The sequence below is a fragment of the Ochotona princeps genome, chromosome 5, assembly GCF_030435755.1.
Source record: "Ochotona princeps isolate mOchPri1 chromosome 5, mOchPri1.hap1, whole genome shotgun sequence".
Taxonomy (NCBI): Eukaryota; Metazoa; Chordata; class Mammalia; order Lagomorpha; family Ochotonidae; genus Ochotona; species Ochotona princeps.
This window is the reverse complement of record NC_080836.1, coordinates 74707682-74727868: the sequence shown is the minus strand read 5'-3', so window position 1 is coordinate 74727868 and position 20187 is coordinate 74707682.

The window sequence follows — 20187 nt, the reverse complement described above, 5'->3', positions numbered from 1 at the left end:
GGGTCGAAGCACCCTCCAGCATGGACAAAATCTGGGGCTGAAAATGGGCCTGATAGGGGAAATTTGTGGACTCTCCTCCTAGGCTGCAGCTCCCATTGGTGAATGCAAGAACTGAGACTGTGAATGAACTGGGCTGGGCAAGGCTATAGCACCCATATATGTGTGTGAGCTGAGTTTGGGGGCAGTCTTATGACTGAACTAGGCTCTAGTACCCACTAGCATTTGTGAGAGACAGAATGGGTGTGGGACAGGCCAGGCTAGGCCACAGCACCTGCTGGGTCAAATGAGAGCCAGGTCTAGGGTGGGCCAGGCTGGGCTAGGCTGTAGCACTCATTGGTGAGCCCTGGAGTAGGTGTGAGCCAGTTGAGTTAGGCTGTAGTACTTGCCAGTGAGTGCCAGGACTGAGCTCTGCCAAGGTCAGGTTGGGCTGTAGCACCTATTAGTATATGTGTGTGCCAAGTTTGAGGTGGGGTGGGTTGGATCAGTCTGCAGCACACACTGTCACAAGTAGGACTGGCCAAGCTGGGCTAGACTGCAGCATCTGACAGTTCACATGAGAGTGAACTGCTAGTAGCTGGCCAGGCTTGTGTACCACTGGAGAGAGCTGGGACTGGAGGCAGACCACCTCAGATTGGGCCACAGCACCAGCTGGCATGCGTTAGACCCAGGCTGGGAGTGGGCCTCGCAGGGGAACCTGGGAACACCTCTGCTGGGTCACTGCTTCTGCTAATGGATGTGAGCACTGGCACTTGAGGCAGGCTGATCTGGACAATGCTGCAGCACCAATCATCTAGCATTTGAACTGAGTCTGGAGAGTGGCAGGCTGAGCATGCTGCTGCACCTGCTGGCAAGTGTTGTGACTGGGTACAAGTCATGTCATGCTAACAGCAATACCACCTGTTAGGTGCAAGATCCAGGGCTGAGATCAAGCCTGATAAGGAAACTGTGGGTACTTCCCTACTGAGCTGCAGCTCCCACTGGTGACCATGAGAGCCAGCGCTGAGGGTAGGTCACACTGGTCAAGGCAGGAGCACCTATCAGTGAGTATGTGGGCCAGGTCTGGAGACAGATCAGGCTGAGCTAAGCTGCAGCACCATGAGTATGCACAAGAGCCAGATGGGATGTAAGACATACTGGGTGAGTCTGCAGCACATGCCAGCAAACACAAAAACCAGGGCTAGGGCAGACCTAATGGGAGTTACTGGGAGTTACCCCAACTAGGCCACAGCACTCACTGGTGTGCATGATGTGGGCTGGGCTGGGCCCTGTGATGGGCTAGGCTGATCTGAGCCACAGCACCTGTCACTTCATGTGAAAGATGAGGCTAGGGGTAAAACTGACAAGACAGCTGTATACACTGGCATATGCATTGACTGGTGCAGGTGATGGACTGAGCCTGAGCCTGCAGTAGCTGGAGCTTACAAGAGAGGAGTTTGAGGTCACCTGAGGCAATGTTTCTTGGGGTACTCCCCAACTAGGTCTGTGCAATCAAACTGTGGGCACAAGGAAATGTCACAAGACAAATGGTCCAACCTTGGGGTGCATGTATCAGGGCTAGGCCTCCCTAATTGCTGATGCCTGTGCAGTTGATAGCATCCCCAGAGGCACTTGGAACATGACAGCCAGCTCATCTAGGCAGTAGAGGATGTTGGATGCCTCATCACAGGATAGAAAACAGAACACATTGGATAACTATCCTGGCCAAGCTTTGCAACATGTTCCTGCACCTGTGAATGCACCAAGGTAGACTCAGTCAGTCAGTAGAACTTGGGAAGAATTTTCTCAACCCTGGTGCAATGAAGCAGACAACATCTCAGAACTATTAAAACTACCCAAGTAACACCTTCAGAACATTATTTCCCACATTGGGATTTCTAAGATGTCATCAAATGACTATCTCTCTTCCCCAGCTGCTAATACAGTTTCATAGCAAAAATTGTTTTCCCCCTCCCCACTCGTAGACCAGGAGAATAAAAAGAAAAGAACTGAAACATTTGTCTTACCCATCTTCCTCAACACTTTGACTCTCTTCCCACTAATTGGAGACCCACATGGGCATGCTTCCCTCCCAATTAGGTAAACAACATTAAAATTTTAAATTTTAAAACAAAAAGTTTGTAGTGTAAAAACAACTTTCATACTGAAATACTCATGAGGGGGCCTGGCACGGTAGCCTAGCAGCCAAAATCCTCACCTTACACACACCAGGATCCCATATGGGCACTGGTTCTAATCCCGGTGGCCCTGCTTGCCATCCAGCTCCCTGCCTGTGGCCTGGGAAAGCAGTCAAGGACGGCCCAAAGCCTTGGGACCCTGCACCCACATGGGAGGCCCAGAAGAGACTCCTGGTTCCTGGCTTCGGATATGCTCAGCTCTGGCCATTGCAGCCACTTGGGAAGTGAATCAGTGGATGTAAGATCTACCTCTCTGTCTCTCCTCCTCTCTGTATATCTCTCTTTCCAATAAAAATAAATAAAACTTTATTTAAAAAGAAAGAAATCCTCATGGGGCTAAAGCATTCCTTTTGTAGTTCTGCAGGATACTTAAGGAATAATATTTTGTTATGATGATGACTTGAACCACATGGTTGTTTTCTGACCACATGACTGCTTTTCTTTCTGTTAGACCCGATTTTGCACTTGATTCCAGAAAAGAGCATTGAGGGGGAAAGAGTTAATAGCAATGAAGAGGATGAGGCAACTCACATTTTTATGTCTCTTATTTTTGTCCCAGTGTTTTTATGGGTGCCAACGTGGAGCTATTGCACACTTTATGGACCCTGGTCAGCCTGTGCAAAGCCTGCCCTGTGTTTAGCATTAGTTTTGGAAGCAGAACAGAGGTGTGTTTTTCATTACGCCACTTGGATTTTCGCATCCGAGAGTATAATTACCAAACCCAGCCCTCAAACCACTGCAAAAACATCACATGCTTCATACACACATTTTTTTCCTCTTCAAACTGGCACTCAGGCGCCCACCAACAGCCCTGCCCACAGTAGGGTTAGTTTAAATTTTTTTTCAAACACAGCTGTAGAATGGCTGTCATCCACCAACTGTTACTGGCACTTCAAACATAGGATCACTCTTCCATTTCAGATAACTGGATGCCTTCCATGCATAAGACCCTGCATCAGGCTGTCCCAACACATGGTGCTCTCTGGAAGTCCAGCCTACTCAAGGGGTAAAACCTCTTTGAGGTCTCTTTGAGGAAATGTTACAAACTTGAAAATGAGAAAGTCAATTCAGTTGTGAAGTTTAGAAATGGTGAAAAGAAAAAGCAAGAACAGAAAGGGGCAGGTGTGCAAAGCCCTTTGTTGGAACCAGAGCTTCATGAGAAATTCAGAGCTGGGTAGAGCCGTGATTCTCCCCTCTTTTGGTCTGTGGGCTTGGGAAGAGCAGGTACTGGGGCTTTCAGAAATCATGAAGCTTGGGCCAAAGCAGCTACCGATTAAGTTGGATTCTGGTATATTAAAACACCTAGCAATGCTGAAGAATCAAGATGGTGGAATAGGGTAAGGACATGTTTAAACAGACGGTGAAACATTAGCCAGTATGAAGCACAGAGGGCACATTCCAGGAAATAGGAGAGGACAAAATGCCAGCAGAGGAACACCTAGAGACTGAAAGACATAGGAAACCAGTGAAAACAATGGTGTTATATTTGCAGTGACGGATACCTCAGCGGCATTCAGGAAGTAGTTATCTCAACTGCACCGGCAGCCAGAACTCCAACAGCAACAAGGTGAGAAGGGACGTTCACCGGGAGCTCCGGAGGTGAACCCAGACAAAGAAATGCTCATCGTGCTGGTCTGTTTGATTTGAACAGTAGCAGAGACAGAGCAGCAGATCCCAGATGAGCAGTTGCGGGAACAGTGTGGATTTCACAGCTCAGTCCACCTCTTAGAGTCAAATCAGGTGCCATTTTGTGTAGGGAGTTAAAGATTATGGGATGGGACTGAGCATGCACTGAGCTGGGAGTGAACTGATTTCTGGCTCAGTGAACTGCAACCATGTAGTATCCTACAAGGTTCCACCCAAGAATAGGTCCGAGTATCCCTCAGACCTGATGGCCAGCAGATCAAGAACTCTAGTAGTGGCACATCAGATGCCATTTTGTATGGTGTGAAAAAGGCTTAAAGATTGTAGGGACAACAGTGAGCTGCATATGCACTGAGCTGGGAGCGAACTCACTGAACTCAGTGCATTGCATTGGTCCCACAGGGAAAATAATAGGTCCGTGTGGCCCTCAGACCTAACAACCAACAGGTTCGGGTAAGATCAACACCACCAACAAGCTCGTTATTTGGGACACCTGTTATCTTCCTAATCCTGGGAACTGCTCGAACTGGAAGTTGGAGAAAAGTTGTACAGACGATGATGCAGCCTCACCATGGACTCACAGGAGGTGGAGAGTGGTGAGCCAGCAGCTGGGGCTACAGAGATCATGGTGGAAATCTAAAATACGAACCCAGACTTGGAACTCACTGGTGGAAGTGGCACAAGTGACTGCAAACAAAGAGCCCTGTACAAACCACAATAAGTAAAATCGAATTGTAGACCTATGGGTGACACAGCTTAGAAACTTGACCCAAGGAGAAGAATCTGATAACCAGAAGTACACTGACCAAAAACAAAAGAAGAAACAAAGGCACAATGAATATTAGTGAAGACTCCCTTGCAAAGGAGCAAAAGCCTTTGCCAACCTCAGAGTTAACTGAGGAAGACATTGAGAAAATGAGGGATACAGACTTCAAAACACTTGTTACAAAACTTCTTGTCAAAAATGAGAAGCACATTAAGCAGGAGTTCAAGGAATCTAAGGAATACGTAACATTGGAAATGAGTCAAATGAAAGCCGATATATCAGAAATGAAGAATACAGTAGAGCAAGTTAAAAATACAGTGGAGAGTTTCCAAAATAGAATGAATGAAGCACAAGAAAGAATCTCAGAAGTGGAAGATATTTCTTGTCACCAGGGGAAAACAAACAAAAAGCTGGAAGCAGAGCTGGGTTAAGCTTAAAAAAAAAAAGTATTCAAGGACTGAAAGACACTATTAAAAGGCCAAATATAAGAGTTATGGGAGTCCCAGGAGGTGCAGAAAGAGAAGCTCTGTTTAAAAATGTATTTAGTGAAATAATAAGGGAAAATTCCCATAATCTAGAAAAAGAATTGAGAAACAACTTCCAGAAGAGGCACAGAACTCCTAACAAGGTTGACTAAAAGCAATCTTCACCACGACACATGATAATCAAGCTCTCTTCAGCCGAACATAAGAAAAAGATCCTGAAATGTGCAGATGAAAAAAAAAACAATTGACATATAAAGGAATACCAATTAAACTCACAGGAGACCTCTCACAGGAAGCTCTATAGGTAAGAAGAAAATGGAGCGGCATATTCCAGATTCTAAAAGCAAAAAAATTGTTGGCCTAGAATAATGTACCCAGGAAAGCTTTCTGTGAAATAAAAGAAATAATATTCTTTCACAGTAAAGTTAAAAGAATATGCCTCGTCTAAACCTGCCATACAAATGATACTTAAAAATGTTCTCTTGGGCCCAGCGGCGTGGCCTAGCGGCTAAAGTCCTCGCCTTGAATGCCCCGGGGTCCCATATGGGCGCCGGTTCTAATCCCGGCAGCTCCACTTCCCATCCACTCCCTGCTTGTGGCCTGGGAAAGCAGTTGAGGACGGCCCAATGCTTTGAGACCCTGCACCCGCGTGGGAGACCTGGAAGAGGTTCCTGGTTCCCGGCTTCGGATCAGCGCAGCACCGGCCCGTTGTGGCTCACTTGGGGAGTGAATCATCGGACGGAAGATCTTCCTCTCTGTCTCTCCTCCTCTCTGTATATCTGGCTTTGTAATAAAATAAATAAATCTTTAAAAAAAATGTTCTCTTGACAGAGAAGAGGAATAGTGCCCACCAAAACCAAAGGCAAATGCAAAGAACATTTCAGTAAAATAACAATATATAAGATTAAGTCAATGAATAACCCATTACTAAAATGACAGGTCCAAGCTACCACCCATTCATACTAACCCTGAATGTAAATGGTTTAAACTCATCAATCAAATTTCATAGATTAGTAGACTGGATTAAAAAAACAAAGCCCATCTATTTGTTGCCTACAGGAGACACATTTCACCAACAAAGATCAGCAGAAATTATTTCTCATGGATTTTGATTTTTTTTAAGTTTCATCTCTTCAAAACACTTTTCTTTAAAGTTTATTTATTTTTATTACAAAGTCAGATGTACAGAGAGGAGGAGAGACAGAGAGGAAGATCTTCCGTCCAATGATTCACTCCCCAAGTGACCCCAATGGCGGGTGCTGCGCCCGATCCAAAGCCGGAAACCAGGAACTTCTTTCCAGGTCTCCCACGCAGGTGCAGTGTCCCAAAGCTTTGGGCCGTCCTCGACTGCTTTCCCAAGTCTCAAGCAGGGAGCTGGATGGGAAGTGGAGCTTCCGGGATTAGAACCGGTGCCCATATGGGATCCCGGCGCATTCTAGGCAAAGACCTTAGACACTAGACCACGCCGCCTGGTCCAAAACACTCTCTTTCTCATTAAATTCTTCACTGACTCATAGATCATACAGTAGCATCATTTTCTTCAGGAAGGCTCTTGATTTTCATTTCTTCAGCAACACATTAGTCATTCAGTAGCATGTTATTTAACTTCATGGTGCTGTAAATTTCTATTTTTCTTCCTGTTGTTGATTTTGTTTTGTGGCTTTTCATTTAAGGGGATGTATAGTAACTGTGTAACAGAGACTGTCATGTCCAGTAGCATGTTATTTAACTTCATGGCATTGTAAATTTTGATTTTTCTTCCTGTTATTGATTTTGCATTGTGGGTTTTCATTTAAAGGGATGTATAGTAACTGTGTAATGGAGACTATCATATCTAGATATGAGGATACAATGCAGTATGCATCTCTACTTCTAGACAAAGATGGACTCCCAATGAAACGGTTTACTATATCTTGACAATAGGATGCTGGACTCTGTGCCATTGTCCATGCCCACAATGATGGATCTATGACTGTTTATGAGGATCTATGCTATAGTAATGATATAGGGGAACTCAGTGGGTAGGGAGGGGAAAGGGAATCCCAGGACCTATGGAACTGTATCAAAAACCAATAATAATAATTTTAAAAGAAACAAAATAATTAAAAAGATCTAGCAATGTTTTTTATTATGTTTTTATTGGAAAGGCAGATATATAGAAAGAAGGAAATACAGAAAGATCTTCCATTCACTGACTCACTCCCCAAGTGACCACAACAGCTGGAGCCAATCCAATCTGAAGCCAGTAAACAGGGTCCAAGGCTTTGGAACATCCTCAGCTGCTTTTCAAGGCCACAAGCATGGAGGTGGAAGGGAAGTGGAGCAGCTAGCACACAAATCAGTGCCCCAATGGGCTCCCAAAACATGCAAGGCAATGACTTTAGCCACTAGGGTATCACGCTTGGCCTTAGCAATGTTTTATGAAGAACATTGGTGAAGAGGAGTAACAGGGAAAAGGAATAATTTATAGGATACTGTAAAATGTATGCTATGCTACTAATAGAATGTAAGATGAGCTTAACTGGTAGGCTAGCAAACATTTATTATTTTAGTAGAAAAATCTATTTAAGCAACATTTATGATGTGCTAGACTTTGTTCTAAATGCCTTACATTTATAAACTTCTATAATCTACATATCAGCTTCATGAAGAGGATGGATAATATTATCATCCCTTGTTATAGATAGAAATTTGCAGCACAGAGACATCAAGTGATTTGTCCGTGTTAGTTCAACAAGGTTTAAAGCCTGGATTCGAACCTGTCCAGTGTGACTGTATCCCTTCTTCATTAGGATCCCGTAAAAGAAACAAACCTTAAAGCTCTATGTCATCTATCATGTATAATGAGTTACCTGGTCTCCTGCAATGGTTATGCTATAAATGCAATATGTAAATATATATATATTTACATATATATATTTACATATATATTTACAACCTGTGTTGTAATACAGCAGGGTAAGTTGTTGCCTGCACTGTTGGCATCCCATGTGGGTGCTGGTTTGAGCCCTGGCTGCTCCACTTTTAAATCAGCTCCTTGTTAATTCATTGGGAAAGCAGCAGAAGATGACTTACGTGCTTAGGCCCCTGCGACCCATACAGGAGTTCCTGATGAAGCTCCTGGTAAGCCTGGCCCAGCCCTAGCTGTTACAGTCATTTTGGGAGTAAGGCAGCAGTTGAAATCTCTTTCTCTCCTTTCTCTGTAACTCAGCTTTCAAATACATAAATAACTTTCTTTTAAAAAGAGAGAGCAAATAAAAAATACCCAGTTTGGAAGCAGTAAGCAGGGATGAAGGAGTTCATATTAGGTGTGAGCTGGGAAACAGGAAAAAGTTTTTTGTAAAAGTTACTGTTGTCTCTTACTTTTAATAACTGTTACTTTAATAGACCACAAACATAATTCAGTGGTTTCTATATATTCAAGGGTTACAGAGTTGTACAACCATTATCTTTATCCAGTTTCAGAATATTTTTACACCAACTCACTTTCCCAGTAGAAGTTTCTGTATGCATTAGCAATCTCTCTCCATTCCCTGTTCTCTTCAAATCTTGGAAACCAATAATCTCTTTTCTGTCTGCATAGATTTCCCCAGTGTGAACATTTCATATAGATGGAATCACACAGTGTGGCCTTTTTTGGTCTGGTTCTTTGGTTTACCATGGTGCTATCAAGGTCCATCCATGTTTTAACATGTATCATTATTTCATTCCAATTTGTAGCTGACTATTATTTCACTGTGTTGATACACCACATTTTATCTGCTCATCAATTAATTGACATTTGGGTTGTTTCCATTTTTTTAATCTCTTAGAAAAATTATCACTGTGTCAGTATTCCTGTAAAGTTTTTATGTGGCCATATAAATGTTTTTCTCTATGTTGGATATAAATCTAAAGGTAGAATTACTGGATCACATGGCAATGGTTTACCTTTCTGAGCAGCTGCCATATCCTTTTCCAAAGTAGCAGTATTATTTTACTTTCCTGCCAGTGATGTGTGAGGGTTCTGCCAACTACTACTGGCACTTCAAACATGGGATTCTTTTTTTTTTTAATTCTTTATTTTTTCATGATGCAGTACCTTAGGCTCAGGGATTTCCCCTTCCACTCCCCTCCCCCATCCCACTGTTTTCCTCTGTATTGTAACAACAGATTAGTCCCTCAACAACAGTCATTCTACTATATAAGTGTATCCTGACATTGTAGGTATAGAGAATGTTATAAAGTCCAGCATTCTATTGTCAAGACATATTCACAGTTTCATTGGGAGTCCATCTTTTATTCAGAAGTAGGGATGCATAATGCTATGAATGTCTATTTCATGATACTACATTTCAGACAGCTGGGTGCTTTGGTTTGACTCAGACTGTCTTATGGGGTGAGCCAGCAGATGGAAGATTTTCTCTCTCTCTCTATCTCTATCTCTATCTCTCTCTCCATCTCTCTTTCAAATGAGCAATTTTTTTAGAAAAAGAAGGAACATGTCGTGTGCTTCAGAAAAGATTATAAAGTGATATTTTAAAAATAGTAAACAGGCTCTTGTGTTTAGACATTAAGAAGCCCACATCCGACATCCCATCAGGTTTGGTGCCTGGCTCTGGCTCCTGATTTCAAATGTCAACAACTACAGAACCTGGAAGACAACAGTAGTGCCTCACAGCACACACATCCTGGAAGGCAGCAGATGACAGCTCCAGGGCTTGGGAGACCTAGGTGGAATTTGGAGCTCCTGGCTTTGGTCTGGCTCATCTGTGGTTGCTGCAGACTTTTGGGAACTGAGCCAGCAGATCTGTGTGTGTGTGTGTGTGTGTGTGTGTGTGTCCCATCCTTCCTTCCCCCTCTATACCTCAAAATAAATAAATAAATAAATAAATAAATAAATAAATAATATTTTTTAAAAGCAGATGAACTCTTTTCCTCTGTGTTAGCACAGGAGTTCCAGTTATTTCACAACATTCTCCAAAACTTGATGTTATCTCTTTGGTTTATGTTCATTTAGTCATTCTAATAGTTGAGTACTGTATCTCATGGTTTTAATTTTTCTAATGATAATGAACATATTATCATTTGTACATCATTTGCCATTTGTACATCATCCTTGATAAAGGTCTTTTCAAACATTTTGCCTTTTTGTAAATGTTTTGTTTCTTTAGATTTGATTTTCAAGAGGCTTTTGCAAATATATTATGGGCGCAAGTTCTCCATCATATGTGATTTGTAAGTATGTTCCGCCAGTTTGGACGTTGTCCTTCCATTCTCTTATGTGTACTGTGCAACAAGAGCCCAGGATGTTGTAGTTTGTGTCACTCACGAATTTTCAATTGTCTCTGCTCCACATGTTGGAGACTCTCCTTTTCCTGTCTCACTTATATCAGAAAACAATTTGTCATGAATTTAAGGATTTACTTGTGAATATTTTTCTACTCCATTGACCTATAACATTATTCTTATATAGTGCCTTGAATATTGTGCGTTTATATTGAGTTTTAAAATCAGTGAAAGTCCTTTAATCATGTTCATTTTCAAAATTGTTTTGGGTTATTTTATTTTACTTCCTTCTTATTTCCATGTAAATTGTAAGATTCACTTGATCGGGCCCGGCAGCGCGGCCTAGTGGCTAAAGTCCTCGCCTTCAACGCCTGGGATCCCATATGGGCGCCGGTTCTAATCCCGGCGGCTCCAATTCCCATCCAGCTCCCTACTTGTGGCCTGGGAAAGCAGTTGAGGACGGCCCAAAGCTTTGGGACCCTGCACCCACGTGGGAGACCTGGAAGAGGTTCCAGGTTCCCGGCATCGGATTGGCGCGCATCGGTCCGTTGCAGCTCACTTGGGTAGTGAATCATCGGACGGAAGATCTTCCTCTCTGTCTCTCCTCCTCTCTGTATATCTGACTTTGTAATAAAAATAAATCTTTAAAAAAAAAAGATTCACTTGATCATTTCTGTAAAAGTAAGCTGCTAAACTTTAATAGGAATCATGGTGAGTTTGTACATCAGTTTTCAATGAATTATCCAATGGACATGTAATACCTCTCCAATTATTTACATCTTGTTTGATTTTCTTCAGTGAATTTTGTAATTTTCTGTTTTAAAGATTTATTTTTATTTAAAAGGCAGACTTACAGAAAGAGAAAGAGAGACAGAGATCTTCCATTTGCTGGTTTGCTTCCCAAATGGTCACAATGGCTAGAGCTGAGCCAGTCCAAAGCCAGGAGCATGAAGCTGCTTTCAAGTCTCCCACGTGGGTGCAAGGATCCAAGGACATGAGTTTTCTCCTGCTGCATTTCCAGGCACATTAGCAGGGAGCTGGATTGGAGGCGGAACAGGCAGGACTCAAACTGGCACCCATATGGAATGCTGGCATCTCAGGCAGAAGCTTAACGTACTTTGCCATGATGCTGGCCCCAATATAGACCTTATGCTTGTTAAATGTGTTACTAATATTGTATTCTTTTTATGCTATCTTGATCTTAATTTTTGGATTGTTGATTTTTCTTGTTAACCTTTGCTAGTCTCTTATTTGTTGTAATGGCTTTTGGTGGATTTCATAAGATTTATATGCATTGAATTTCTTTTTATTTTTCTACTGGACTTGCTAGATGCTGTAGCTTAGCACTAAATCAAACAGTAAGAAATGCCTGCTTGTCATTGCAATGAGAGAAAGCATCCAGCCTTTCATCATTTACACCAGGGTAACTGGCAGGTGTTTCAGAGATGTTTGCATCTGGTTAGGAAGTTTTCTCCTCTTTATTCTCCTGTGATGAAAAGGGGCATCCTATCTGTATGTGGAAACCCTTTATTCTCTCCTGGACTTCGCATAGTGACTCATGGGAATTCAATTCAAAGTGCAAAATCCAAAGAATCAAACAAGACATTTCTATTCTCTATGCTTTGCGCTTCTACAAATGAACTGCCGATGCAAGAGGAATTTGTTCTTCTGCAATCTCTATTTCTTTTTTAGTGTTTAAAATTTAGTTGTACTTATGTAAAAGAGAGAGAGAATGTTCTGTCTGCTATTTTACTCCACAAATGCCCGCTACAGCTTGGCTTGGGCCAGGCCAAAGTCAAGCATCCAGAATCCAATCTGTGTCCCACATGAGTGGTGAGGACTCAGCCCTTGGAGCCATCACTTCTTGCCTCCCAGGGTGCACATCAGCAGGAAACTAGAATTGGAATCTGGGTGTGGGATGTGGACATCACAGGTTATGTCTGGATCACTGCACAAATGCCTGCCCTGGTTTTTATTTGAATTATTTCATATGCTTTTGGTACTCAGGAAAAGAATAATAATATCATCTTGATTGAATTTGAACTGTAATACTGCATCAAGGTGGAGGAAGCCACCAGGGGGGAGGGGCGTGGGGGGGAATTCCCAGAGCCTATGAAACTGTAACATAATGCAAAATAATTAATAAAAACAAGAATAATAATATAATGCAGAAGTTAGGCTCATATAAATGTGGATTTTTCCCTAGTACATTAACATTTTGTATCAACAACAAGTAATAGGTACTGAAAACAAAATACCCAATACAGCTACATGCCACAGTCATAGGTGTCAATATGCTGCCCAGCTGAACCATAGTCTGCCTTAGATCAACTACCTAATTGGCTGCTTTTCCCTATCACCATGTAGTTTGCATTTTTCTCCCTAGGTCAGCAATTGCAGATGTTTCTTCTGCCCTGTTAAATTAATCTATTGCTGCATGGTAAACCACCTCAAAACTTAGTGGTTTAAAGCAACATACATGATTTACTGATCTTTAGGAATTTTGGCAAGATTTGGCAGGGGACTTCTCACTGCTTCACAACAGCTGAGATCAGTGCTGCTCCAACAGCTAGGGGCTGGAATATATGAAAGCAGGCCAGGTTTTTCTCTGCCTTCTCAACCCCCCACCCCAGCCATCACATGTGGATAACTCAGGCTTTGTCACAGCTGGTCTCAGGGTGGCTGCACTTGGTCCATGGAGACCGGCTTTTCTCAGCACCAGAGTCTCCAGAGTCTGTGGTCGCTCCAAGCCTTCTTATCACCTAAGTTAAAAAGTCCTTGAACCTCACTTGTGTTGTATTTTATCAGTGAAGGCATTAAAGGGGCTTCTAGGTTCTTTCAATAGGAGAAATAGCACTATGCAGCTATCTTTTATTGTTCTAAGTCCTTTTCATATAATTAATTTACTTTTTAAAATATAAGTATCATGGTTAGTATATGAACTGTATTTAGTATGAACTTAGCATATCTTTTCTTTTTTTATCATTTTTATTATTTTCCGTGATACGGTTTTACAGATGCACTGCTTTCCTCCCCTTCCTCCCTCCTCTTTCCCACTCTCGCGATTCCCCCCATATTATTACAGTAGAATAGTCCTTTAGTAGCAGTTACAAGCTTAACATTCTACTATGTAAATGCATCACAACATTGTAATTGTAGACAATGGTAGAAAATCATACTGCCAAGGTAGATTTAACTGTTTCACTGAGTGTCTCCCTTTCTCCAGCAGTGGAGATGCATGTTGCTGTGTATCCTCACTTCATGGTATGCTAGCTTTATTATACAGTTCATCTATGACAGTATATGTATATACTTGTTTACTTGTATATGTGTGTTTTGTATTTTGCATAAATGTTACCTTATAGCAGAGAGTACATATGATATTTATCTTTTTTAGGATTGGTTTATTTCACTGAAATAAGCATAATGTTCTCTAGCTGAGACCACTTTGTTGCAAACGGTAGAATTTCTTCTCTTTAGTGGCTAGTAGTATTCCATGGAATAGATGTACCATGGTTTCTTTATCCTTTCCTCTCTCAAGGGACATCTGGATAGCTTCCATGTCTGCACTTTTGTGGATGGTGCTGCTATAAATATAGGGCTACATGTCACTTTCTCATATATAGACTACACTACATTTGGATGTCTTTCCAGGAATGGGATAGCTACATCATATGATAGATCAATGTTCAGTAGTCTGAGCACTCTGTAATAATTCCCACAGTTCTGCATAGCCAACACTCCCCACTGCACTGGAGTAGGGTACTTTTATCCCCACATCCTGCCAGCAGGTGTTGTTAGGTCTTTAAATGTACACCATTTTCTCACTGGAGTTAGATGGAACCTCAATGCAGTTTTTAATTGTATTTCCCAAACAGCTAGGGAGCCAAGGCAGTTTTTTCGTGTGTCTACTAGTGACTTGATTCCATTCTTTTGAAACATGTCTGCTCATGTCATTGTCCATTTCTTAACAGGATTGTTTGTCTTGCTGTCATTGAGTTTCTGGAGCACTTTGTAAATTCTTGATGTTAGTCCCTTATCTGCTGTGATTTTCTCCCATTCTGTTGGTTGCTTCTTTGCTTTGTTGATTATTTCCTTTACTGAACAGAAGTTTCTTAGTTTGATGTAGTCTCATTTGTTTATTTTGGCTTTGGCCACCTGTGACGTTTGTGAAATGTCTTTACCAATGTCTATATCTTGTGGAGTGCTTCCTATGTTAATATTTTTCCTATAAGAGTATTTTATGGAAGGCAGAATTGCATAGTGAGATGGTGAGGGGAAGATAAGAGCTCTTCTATCCACTGGTTCACTCCCCTCAGTGGTCACAATGGTCAGAGCTAGGCCAGGAGCCAGGAGCTTCTCCAGATGTTCCTCGTAGGTACAGGAGCCCAAGCACTTGGGCTGTCTTCCACCGCATTTCCAGCATTAGAAAGGAGCTGGATCAGAAGCGGAATATCTAGGACTCAAACCAGCATCCATATGGAATGCCAGAATCAGAGGTGGTGGCTTTGCACACTATGCCACAGTGCCAGCTCCTACCGTATTTTTTAAAGCAATATTAGGGTGAAAAAAGTAATACTAGGAGCTTGCACCATGGCATGACAGGCCAAACCTCCACCTGCAGCACCAGCAACCCCTATGGGCACCAGATGGAGTTTTGCTTGTTCCACTTCCCATCCAGCTCCCTGCTCACTTCCTTAGACCCCTGTATCCTTGGGAAATTTTGAAGAAACTTGACTTTTGGCTTCAGATCACTCCAGCTCTGGCTATTGTGGCCAGATGGAAGAACTAACTCTTTCTTTTTCTCTCTCTCTCCCTCTCTCTCTCTCTCTCTCTCACTCTCTCTCTGTCTCCTTCTCCCCCTCTCTCCCTTCCTCCCTCTTACTCTCTGCAACTCTGTCCTTCCAATTAAAAAAAAATCTTTCAAAAAATGGAAAGTTATACAAAGGTTATGATCTCATAATAAAATCCTATAGCATTTGAGTGGTTTGCTAGTTGTATTTTCTCTACAAACCTTGATGTCTTGAGACCAACAGTTTTTAAAAATTCTACATGTTCAGGAGTGCACACATCATGTGCACACCACCACAGCAGTGATGAGAATGAAGCCCAGTGTACATGAGTGTGCTTGCAGTCATGAAGCCGTAAGCGAGGGTTCCAGATCTCTGCATTGTCTTTTGCAGGAGATATGTTTGTCTATTTATTTGTTTAAAATGCAGAGTCATAGAGAGAGAGGGAGAAATATTTTCCATCCATGGTTCATTTCCCAAATGACCTGGATTGATACAGGCTGTAGCCAGGTGCTGGAAACTTTATCTGCATCTCTCATGTGGGAAGCAGCTGCCCAAGTACTTGGCATGACAGGCTTGTCCTGTCATGCCGTGGTGCAAGCTCCATCTGCCTTCCCCGGATCACTAACTGAGAGCTGAATTTGAAGCAGAACAACCAGAACTTAAACCAGAATAGCATGCCGGTATTGCAGGTGGCGGCTTAGCTCACTTTGCCACACACACCGGCCCCAACTAAACTTAGCATTTTTTTTTTAAAGATTTTTATTATTATTATTGGAAAGCCAGATATACACAGAGGAGGAGAGACAGAGAGGAAGATCTTCCGTCCGATGATTCACTCCCCAAGTGAGCCGCAATGGGTCGGTGCGCGCCGATCCGAAGCCGGGAACCCAGAACCTCTTCCGGGTCTCCCACGCGGGTGCAGGGTCCCAATGCATTGGGCCATCCTCGACTGCTTTCCCAGGCCACAAGCAGGGAGCTGGATGGGAAGTGGAGCTGCTGGGATTAGAACCGGCGCCTATATGGGATCCCGGGGCTTTCAAGGCGAGGACTTTAGCCGCTAGGCCACGCCGCCGGGCCCAAACTTAGCATTTTTTAAGAAGCCCCAGTCTCCTATTTGACTCCTTATGCACTATAGAAGCATATTGTTGCATCAGATAACACTCACTTCTGAAACAGAAGCTACTAGAAAAGGAACAATAACAAAATCAATCTTCTGTGGTGAAGATGAAGGTTGACTCTGAGTTGAAATTGGGAAGTGATTTTTCAGATTATTGATGTTCCATTTGTTGTTGTTATTTTTAGGTGTATTTATTTTTATTGGAAAGTCAGATATGCAGAAAGGAGGAGAGACAGAGAGGAAGACTTTCTGTCTGATGATTCGCACCCCACGTGGCCCCAATGGCTGGAGCTGAGCCAATCCGAACCCAAGAGCCAAGAGCTTCTTCCAAGTCTCCCACTCAGGTGCAGGATCCCAAGGCTTTGGGCCGTGCTTGACTGCTTTCCCAGGCCACAAGCAGAGAGCAGGATGGGAAGCGGAGCTGCTGGGATATAAATCTGTGCCCATATGGGATCCTGATGCATGCAAGGCCAGGCCTTTAACCACTAGGCTACCATGCCGATCTGATGTTCTTTTTTTTTTTTTTTTAAGATTTATTTGTTTTTATTTATTTATTTATTTTATTGGAAAGACAGATAAACAGAGAGGAGGAAAAACAGAGAGGAAGATCTTTCATCTGATGGTTCACTCCCCAAGCGGCCGCAATGGCTGGACCTGAGCCAATCTGAAGCCAGGAGCTTCTTCTGGATCTCCCATGCTGGTGCAGGTTCCCAAAGCTTTGGGCCATTGTTGACTGCTTTCCCAGGCCACAAGCAGGGAGCTGGATGGGAAGCAGGGCTGCCGAGATTAGAACCGGTGCCCATATGGGATCCCGGGTGTGCAAGGCAAGGACTTTAACCACTACGCTATCATGCTGGGCCTTACTTTGTTTTATTTTAATGGACTACCTTGTTAGATATATGGCATGTCACATAATTGTGGATAAGGTTAGCCAAACATGTGTAATGCATTTTAGCTGGCATAATGCCAGAGGAATAAACTTGCGTGTGTGTGTGTGTGTGTGTGTGTGTGTGTGTGTGTGACTGGTCTGTCATTCAGAGGCTCTGCTGAATTCTTTCCATGCCTTGTGTCCTCACAACCCCTTGCGGGACAGCTTTCAAAGCCCAGAAACACTGTAAGAAAATCAAATACCAAGTACACCTAAAATGAAGATGTTGAGTTCTCTTCCAGCCACACTCTGTGGAAACAGAAACACGTGCCGACACAAGTGTGTGCACGCACCCAACACCCGACCACAGGCAAATGTGGCCCTCAGAACGTGAGCGCCACTGTTGAAGGAGAGGCTGCAGCACCGGATTCGTCAACTCTGTATCAAGATAAGAACATTCCTCACAGTACTAAACCGAACTGGATAGGTCCGTAGCACCATCGACACAAAAGTCATGCAACTGTGGTCACAGGGCGGATTTCAAGAAAAATGTCTTGACAAGGTGCCATGCATTAAGCATGAGGGTAGAAACGTGAAAGAAACAAGCTCACTCATTTCCTCTCATCCGAACACTTGGGCCAAAACATAAACTGAGTGTTGCATTTTCTCTTTCCCAAGCTTTCAGTAACTGGTGTAGATTCTCTCATCCCCAACAGTGTCTAATCCCAGTTTATATCACCACTGCCCCTGCTGCCTTCCCAGGCTGCCATCCCATCCATGGAATCTCCTCACGGTTTTCCTTCAGTCCACCCACACCACACACCATACTGCCTGTTCTCCACACAGCAGCCAGTTTCAACTTGTTAAAAATTAGAGTGTGTCACTCCTTTCCGATAGCTCACTGTTGACCCTGAGAATGAAGCACAGACACTTTCTCGTGGACTTCAGTTCCCTGCTTCCCTCTCCTTATGGTCTTCTCCTCCTAATAATATTGAATTTATTCCTTCACTCATCTACTTATTTGGAAGGCAGATATCCCATCTGCTGGTTTCCTTCCCAAATGGCTGAAACAGCTGAGGCCAGGATGAAGTCAGGAGATAGGAACTCCATCCAGATCTCCCATGGGGATTATAGGATCCCAGTTACTTGAGCCATTACTATTGCTTCAGGAAGCTGGATGGGAAGCAGAGACAGGACTCCACCCCACACATTCCGATGTGCGATAAGGGTGCACCAAACAGCACATGAACCTTTACACTCTAGCTGCTACTCCATATGCCTGCCCCTGTGTGCTCTGCTTCTTACTCATCCTCCAGTCATGCTGACCTGCCCGATTCTTCTGAAACACACGTTCTTTCCTGGCTCAGGTTTGTTGCACCTGCTGCTTCTGGTGCTTGGAGTCATCTCCCCAGTCCTCACTTTTGCTTCCAGGTAGTCACTTGATTTAGGGTTCTGCTCAAATGTCACTTCTGCAGAGGTGGCCTTAAATTCCATAACTGAAACAGCAAAGATTCCTAACTTCTCACTCTGTCCTCTCTTCAAGAATTTTTGTCTTTGCAGCTCATTTTAGTAACCAGTATTATGCTAAACATCTATCATGTTTCTGTTTTATTTCCCACTAAAAATAAATTTCAAGCGGTTACTGCATCTTGTGAACTAATCTCATTCTAGTGTTTAGCACAGAGCCTGGCACATAGTAAATGCTGAACAAATATTTGTTGAATGAATGAAAACCTGTCTCGGAAGAGTTTCTGACCCAGATAAAGAGGTAAACTTGGGAATAACTATAGTCATACATTAGGATGATGCTGTGATGAATAAAGAGCTGAAGGGGTTTTTTTTTAGATTTATTTTTATTGCAAAGTCAGATATACAGAGAGGAGGAGAAACAGAGAGGAAGCTCTTCCATCCCCTGATTCCTTTTCAAGTGGCCGCAACAGCCAGAGCTGCGCTGATCCAAAGCCAGGAACCCAGAGCCTCTTCCTAGTCTCCTACGTGAGTGCAGGGTCCCACGGCTTTGGGCCGTCCTCGACTGTTTTCCCAGGCCACAAGCAGGGAGCTGGATGGGAAACAGAGCCTCTGGGATTAGAACCGGTGCCCATATGGGATCCCAGTGTGTGTGAAGCGAGGACTTAAGACACTAGGCCATTGCACTGGACCCTGAGAGCTGAAGGTTTTTAAACTTCAGCAACTTAATTACTTTTATCCTCATAGGAATGCAAACAAGTGAGTGACTTGAAGTGGAACCTGAACTCATACTCCTAGCAAGTGCTCTAACACTTGTGTGTATGTGTCTTTAAATTATTTTGTTTATTTGAAAGGCAGAATTACATGGGGCCAGCATGATGGTTCAACTGGCTAATTCTCCATCTGCAAGTGCTGTAGATGGAGTACCGGTTCATGTCCCAGCTGCTCCATTTCCTGTCCAGCTCCCTACTTGTGGCCTGGTAAAACAATTGAGGATGACCCAGACCCTTGGTAACCTCCACCTGCGTGAGAGACCCGGAAGAAGCTGCTGGTTCCTGGCTTTGGATCAGCTCAGCTCCAGCTATTGCAGCCATTTGGGTAGTGAACCAGCAGATAGATAGGTAGATCTGTGTGTGTGTGTGTGTGTGTGTCAATTTGCCTTTCCAATAAAAATAGATGAATAAATATAGACAGAGTTACATAGAGAAACGGAGACACGGAGAGAGAGGTTTTCCATCCGCTGGTTCACTGCCCAAATATCTGCAATGGCCTGGGGCTGGGCCAGGCATATGTCAGGAGTTTCTTCCAGATCTCCTATGTGGCTACAGAGGCTCAAGCTCTTGAACCACATTCTGCTGTTTTCCCTGAAGCGTTGGCAGGGAGCTGGATGGGGAGCAAAGCGTCTGGAACCGGAGTCAACGGCATTAAGGGTGATAGCATCACAGGAAGTAGCTTTACCCACAATGCCACAATGTCAGCCGTAAGACTTGGTCTTAGGTCACCATGACCCGTATGCACAAGAAATTCTACTTCAATCCTGTAATGACTAGTGGGTGGTGTACACCCAAGTTTTTGGCATCAAGGGCTCCATGGTGTTGCATAAGA